The sequence below is a fragment of the Stenella coeruleoalba genome, assembly GCF_951394435.1.
Source record: "Stenella coeruleoalba genome assembly, chromosome: 1".
NCBI classification, from domain to species: domain Eukaryota; kingdom Metazoa; phylum Chordata; class Mammalia; order Artiodactyla; family Delphinidae; genus Stenella; species Stenella coeruleoalba.
In genome coordinates, this window is record NC_137169.1 from 35,807,894 (window position 1) to 35,815,401 (window position 7,508).

Genomic DNA, 7,508 nt, shown 5'->3' on the forward strand with positions numbered 1-7,508 from the left:
TGGCCATTGTGTTACAAGTGCTGCAGTCACCAACCTGGGCCCCCTCTTCTCTCCCTGGGGAGACATACCTGGGTTCCAATTCCAGCTAATGGAGACTTTGCCAAAGGGAGCTTTGCTGAGCCTCAGTTTCCTTCCTGCAAAACAGACAAAACACATTGCTCCAGGCTGCCCCTGAGCAGCAAGGCTTGGCAGTTGTTGGAAAGGGGCTCGCACAATTGCTTACCTTGAGAGCCACCAGCTTTCAAGGAGAAGGGCCGGTTAGTACTGGCTGTCAGGGAACAGTTGTTGCCCCCAGCATCTGCTCAGGAAGGGGACCAGTCTCTTCTCGGCACCCTGAGTCTGTCCTCACTGTTGTCTGGCCAGGAAACCAGTTTTATTTGTTCCCTGGGGATAGTCAGCCTCCAAGAAGCTGATTCACATATGCCAAACTCGCACAAGATCAATTGACAAGTGAGATTCCACTTTATTAATTTACAATCAGAGGCACTGAACAAGATAGCAGGTATCAGGCACAGATACTTCCTGCCAAGGAGTGCTCTCAGGCCACACACAGTCCATTCCACCAGGCTTCTCCAGGGCCCTACCAACTCGGAACTTATAACCTATTCACAGTAGAGACTTGACCAGATCTGGGAAGATCTGGAGACATTATTCTTGTCAGCAAGATTATTTTCATTTGTACTCTGTCCCCAAACCTAGCAGGTACAGCATGTTTGTGATTTATATTCTCCTGTGAATGAATTACAGGTGTCTTATGTGTATGTGTGGCCTCTTCCCGAGCAGCCTGTTGCTCCTGTGCCCCCCTGCCCCTGTGGCTTTGAGTAGGTGGGTCTGTGTTTGTGAGTGACTGTGTGCACTGCAGCAGCTCTGTGTAGTGGTGTGTGTGTGTGTGTGTGTGCAACTCTGGGGGCTGGGCTCCTGTGATCCAGGCCCCACCCCCTCACCTGTCCTGCTAGGACCTAAAGTCTGTGGCTGGTCTCTCCCTCCCTCCCTCCCCCTGGGGCTTGTCGAAAAGGGCCACCACACAGGGAAGGCAGGATGGAGGCTGTTGGAAGATCCCCCATGGAGTGGAGTGGGGACAAGGAAGAGTGGGAGGGTGGGACAGTGGCCTCCTTTCCCCTTGAAGCAGTAGACTGGGGGTCAAGGGGCCCTGAGAAGAGGGCACTGAGGGTCAGTGACACTTCTGGGATCGACCTGACCACCTCACCCTAAGGACTCCATATGAAGGGAGGGAGGCTCAGGATGCTACAGCCAGACTCTGGGGAGGCTCTCAGAACCTGGGGCTGGGGGTGGGGTGGGGTGGGGTGGAAGAAAAAAGGGGGAGGAGTGCTCAGGGTTCGGCCCCCTGAGGCTCTATCAGGGAGAAAGAGCATTTGGGATTAATCTGGGGCAGGGAGGCAGCCTCACACTTCAGCCCATGGGGTGGGGGAAAGATTTTCCCTGGGGGTGTTTGGGAAAGTTGGAGATATTGCTCACATGGGTTTTGCTAGACAGATGACATAACACAAATCGTATTTGCATACGTATAGAGAGATTTATAGATGTGTGTATTTTACACATCTTGATCTAGAAAGGGCTTCAGGCAGCTACACAGTGAGTTGAGTCCTGAGGAAAAGCTTGTGAGAAAGATTCTGGTTTGAAAAACCGTCTGCACGAGTCAGGGACTGAAGCGGCTGTTTTTTTCCAACCAGAATGAGGCCCCAAGGGAGGCAGGTTTGGACCTAGTCCAGGTCAGAACTGGGATGGCCTTCATCCCCTCCTGTGAGCTCCCCGCCCTGGGCCACTGGCCCACAGGTTGGGAAGGGCATGGCCAGCCTGGGCCACTGTGAGGAGAGTAGGGGGCTCAGGCCAGAGGACAGAGAGAAGCACTGATGGGGTCAGACATCTCGCTGGCTTGCTTCTTCCTGGGGCAGGGCAGTAAGAGGACAGGCAGCAGCCGGGCCCCACCCACCGCGGGCTAAGGCGTGTCTCAGGAGACTCTAGTTGCAGTGCAATTTCCTGGGAGTGCTGGGCCCAGCGTCAGATCCCCTGGTGCTGACTGGTGTCACTTGTCGTCGTCAGCCTGCAGGAGCAAGGCCTCTGCTGAGCCACAGGGAGTGGGCTTAGGTGTATGTCTGGCGGGATTAGGGATAAGGGCAGACGAGGGCCACTTCTAGAAAGCAGTGTAAGAGCTGACAGCGCTGGCCGCCTGGGTGGAGGGGTGCTGAGAGACCCTGCTGAGAAGTTGGGGGAAGGTGGACATTGCTTTGAGTTACAGCCTGGCCTGACCAGGCTCGGAGCCCCAGCCTCAGGAGCTGCAGAAGCCCACCTGGGCTCTGCTCTCAGATTCTTCCTCCCTTGAACTTGGAGCCTAGTGGTCAGTGCCTGGCACCTTCCCTGCCCTGTCCCAATGCAAGGGACAAGCTAGGTTGGTTCCAGATCTAAGAGCTGTCTCTGGGGCTTCATGTGCCCTTCAGGCCGTCCTGTTGTGCTTTCTCTGGCCCTGGTCCGGGGGGGCAGCATGAGCCAATTACGGGAATCAGAGCAGGGTTCCAGGCTGGACCTCAGCAGCTGCAGGTAAAATTAGGCATACAGACTGGAAACATTGACTTGGCCTGTCTGGGGTACAGCCCTGATGTCCAGAGCATTCAATGTCCAGATTCCTAAATGCCTTAGACCTCCCTGAATCCAGAATTCCCAATGCCAAGGGTGCCAGAGCTCCCAACACTGCAGAGAACCCCAAACCCAGAGTTCCCAGCGCCCAGAGCCGCCTAATGCCCAGGGCACCTAACGTCTAGACCACTGATGTTCCTAACATCCAACGCTCAAAGTGCCAGTGTCCCAATTCACTGGAAAGGAATCTGGAGGGGAGGGAGCAGTGGACCTGATGACCCCGGTCCCTTCAGTGACTGACATTGCCTTAGGAGTGGCCATCATGGAAGCTGGGGCCTGGCGTGGTGCTGGAAGCAGTTTGATGATCCCATCCTGTTCTGAGGAGGGATGGAGGCTGGCGGCTTTTCCTCCAGTCCCTCCCCTCCCCGGTCACATGACCTGTGTAATTGCATGTCCACTTACTCACCACGTATGAATGTACATCTACGCTGTGCTGGGAACTGTGCTGATTTCTAGGAACTCAGCCCTGAGAGAAAAGGAGTTCCCCCTCTACTGTATGGGATGTGCGACCATGTGCCTATGTCACCTGCCAATGTGGGGCAACACGTATCTGTCTGTGACCCGTGTGTGGCCACAGGCTTGGCTGTGAGAATGAATGGCTGCTGGCGTGTGATAATGTGGATGTGAGGCCGTGAGCACAGACTGTCAGCAAGTTGACATATCTGACTGTCACAGCGGGTCTGACTCTGTCCATCCGTCTGGCCATCCTTATGATCCCTCCCTGCCTCACTGCTGAGGAGATGTAAGGCCCCCTCTTCCCCAGGATCGGGCCTCCCTGTGGGGAGCAGGGGGCTGATTCAGAGCTAGAGGCTGACACCCAGAGCCGCCCTGTAGAGGGACGGGAGATTCCTCCCACTGCCCCTGCCCCCGCTGGACCCAGAGCCTCCTTAGATTGGGAGGAGTGGCTATAAGTGGAGCAGCTAACACCAAAAATAGCCACAGCCACCCTGGGGAGGATCCTGTGACACCACCCCGTCTTCCCGGTCCAGCCCAGCCCGGCTTGCTGACCTGGAGCCTGGGTAAGGCTCCCGTCTGACTCCACTCCTCCTGTCTGAGTAACCCCTTCAGACTTGAAGGAGGGACAAAGCCATGATGTGACCACAAATGATGACATCATAGGGAGTTATGACAGTATGGGGCGTGACACAGGGCCCCTCACCATGGGTGGTGTATGGCAGCCTGAGTGGGTGGGGCTCCACCTGCTGGCAGCACCCCACAACTCCCAGCAGCTGAGGATGGATAAGGCTGTACTGGGGGCCCTGCCTTATCAGTCTCCCCCATGTGTCTGATAAGCCTCTTACCGTGGGCTAGCTCAGGGAGCAGGCTGGAAGAGGGAAAAGGGTCAGTTGGGGCTGGCTGAGCTCCAGGGCAGACAGCCGGGGTCAGGGAGCCCTGGCAGAGTCCCAGGAAGGGGGTGGGAGGGGTCCCTGGGAGGGCGATGGCTGCCTGCATCCTTATCCCAGGTCTTCCACTTAATAGCCAGGTAAAGTGGAACCTCGGTTTCCTCAATATTCCTCAACCGGAAGACTCTCAGTGTGACTATCAATCGTAGTATTGCTGTGAGGATTAAATATGGGTGAAGTGGGCACAGAAGAGGGCCTGGTACATAGTAAGTGCTTATCCTCCTTCCTAGGTGAGGTCAGGGTCCTACCTACGAGGTACCCATTTGGCCCAGCAGCACACCTGGCTGGCCTAGGCCTTGCTGGGGTTTCCAGAATCTGTACAGGCCCATGCCCGTCCCCATCCATCCCCACACCTTCCCAGTCTGCGCTTGCCTCCAGACTCCCCGGGAATCCTGGACCTTCCGGCAGGGTTTCTTCCGGCGCCCCCCACTGACACCTTGGAACCCTGGTGCCCTCTGGTGACAAAAGCCATACATGGCAGTTACAGCCCTATCCCTAGGGCACATCTGGCCAGACAAGGTGCTGTCCCTTGTCTGGTTATTTTATGTCTTCCCCACATCATGTTTACAAGGTAGAGATTATCTCCATTTTCTAGAACTAAGGCTCAGGCAGGTTAAATTATTTGCCCAAAGTGAAAGAACTAATAAGTGGTAGAACCTGAACTTGAACCCGGGTTGACTGGTCTCTACAACCTATGCTCTCACCTTGCGAACAGTATGCACACAAGGTCACATGGTGACCCAGTCAGTGTTTTATGTGCCGTACTGACAATTGGAGTGCAACTATGATTGGGTGTGTGCTCACTGAAATTCTTCAACTGTGAATACAAAATCGTGTGACTTAGTCTTGAGCACAATGAGGTTGGATGTTTGACTATGGGGACTTTTTGTGTGGCTTTAGTGTGGCTGTATGATCTTATTGTGTGAGCGTAACCATGGTTAGGCTTGTCATTTATGCTGTGTGAGATTAGCCATGGCAAAGTCTAGCTCTGTGTGTGTGTGTGAGTGTGTGTGTGTGAGTGTGTGTGTGTGTGTGTGTGTGTGTGTGTGTGTGTGTGTGTGAGAGGGAGAGAGAGAGAGAGAGAGAGAGAGAGAGAGAGTGTTGTGGACGGGTGTGTGGCTAGCTAGAGAGACTGGGTGGGGGAAGGTGACCGAGGGCCCTGAGTTCCCAGCACCACTTGCCTTGGCGGTCCCAGGATTGTATCTGCTCACCATGACACACATGATGGATGGCTTCACATGCTTGATACACTCCCATGGGCCTCCCGGTTCTTAATCCTCCCCTTTCCCTGACTTTTTTTGGAGGAAGTAAAGCAAATAGTACCACAAATGGAATCGGCTTTCATTTTTTCCATAGGATATTTGTGAGAGCATTTTATAAACCTTTGAGTGATAACTCCAAAAAAAATCATTTAAAAAGAAAAGTAAATATGGCTATTCTAATTCTTTAATTTGAATTTGAGTGTCAGTTCTTATTCATTCTCCGGGTCTTGTTCACAAATCCCTGGGGGTCTCCAAGACCCTTCCAGGGGATCCACAGGGCAAAAACGATGTTCATAATACTACTAAATTGTTCTTTGCCATTTTCACTTGGTTGATCTTTGTGCTGATGATGCAAGAACAGCAGTGAGCAGAATTGGTGGCACCCAAGTAGGAATCAAGGCGTGGCTCCCAACTGTACCAGCAGTCTCTGTATTTTTCTCTGCCACTATGCATGCAGAGTACAAAAAAAAAAAAAAAAAAAAAAGAGAGAAAAAGGGCTGGTTTCACTGTTGATAAAGCAACAAAATTATTAATTTTATTAAATCTCAACTCTTTTAAAAAAATTAGTTATTTTTATTTTATATTTATTTTTGGCTGCATTGGATCTTTTTTGCTGAGTGCAGGCTTTCTCTAGTTGCAGTGAGCGGGGGCTACTCTTCATTGTGCTGCGCGGGCTTCTCACTGTGGTGGCTTCTCTTGTTGCAGAGCATGGGCGCTAGGCGTGCGGGCTTCAGTAGTTGTGGCTCATGGACTCTAGAGCACAGGCTCAGTAGTTGTGGCACGTGGGCTCAGTAGTTGTGGCTCGCAGGCTCTAGAGCGCAGGCTCAGTAGTTGTGTTGCACAGGCTTAGTTGCTCCGCAGCACGTGAGATCTTCCCGGACGAGGGCTTGAACCCGTGTTCCCTGCATTGGCAGGCGGATTCTTAACCACTGCGCCACCAGGGAAGCCCTAAATCTCAACTCTTGAGTATGTCTTTTTAATATTTTGTGTGGCAAAGGGGAAGTATGCATACTGAAGTATGATAGTTATCTCTAGGAAAAGCACTCAAAAAGATTTTGAGTTGTGAGCCAAAAGTCACTTTTCTCACTGAATGACTACTTTCACATAAAAGAACACATGACAAAAAAAGTTATTCAGACTTGGGTATTTGGCATGATTTTCTCAAAAGTGAATGAAGTGAGCCTGTCACTTCAAGGGAAGAAAACTATTAGTGTTTGTGGCCAGTGATACAATTAGAGCTTTCTAGTGAAAATTAGAATTTCGAAAACTTCCGTCTGCTACAGTGAGTTTGAAAGCTGCCCAAGTTTGATGAGATTGGTAATGACATTAATGAATGTATGGGCTTTTTTGTTTTTTGGATTTTTGTTTTGTTGGTTGGTTGGTTGCTGGTTGGTGTGTATAATGAAATGTGTCAACATTTGGAAGATCTGATAACTCAGTGAACCAATATTTTCCGAATGACCAGGGTATGATGTTACAGAATCATGCATGGATGAAAGAACCATTCAAAATGCAAGACAGACCAATGGACTTTAATATAACAGAGTATAAACAGTTCATTGATATAGTTTCAGATTCCACACTGTCACTAACCTTTAAGAAATGACACCTGTCGACTTTTGGTGTAGTATCAAAGAGGAAAGCCACAGTAAACTGAAAAGGCTATTAAACAACTTCTCCCTTTTCCAACTACATACATTGTGAGGCTGAGTTTCCTTCACATCTTTCAACCAAAACCATTTAATGCAACAGATTGAAAGCAGAAGCAGATATGAGAATCAATATGAATCAGTATGAATGTCAATAGATAAAACTCAAACAAAACTTTTGGGTCCTCAATTATTTTTAAGTGTAAAGGGTCCTGAGACCAAAAAGTTTGAGAACCACTAAATTAAAGTTTTACTTAAAAAAAAAAAGACAAAACTGTATTTAAAAATCTGCTAAGGGGGCTTCCCTGGTGGCGCAGTGGTTGAGAGTCTGCCTGCCGATGCAGGGGACACAGGTTTGTGCCCCGGTCCAGAATGATCCCACATGCCGTGGAGCGGCTGGGCCCGTGGGCCATGGCCGCTGAGCCTGCGTGTCCGGAGCCTGTGCTCCACAGCGGGAGAGGCCACAACAGTGAGAGGCCTGCGTACCGCAAAAAAAAAAAAACCTGCTAAGAAACTAGATCTTAATTGTCCCTAGAAGAAAT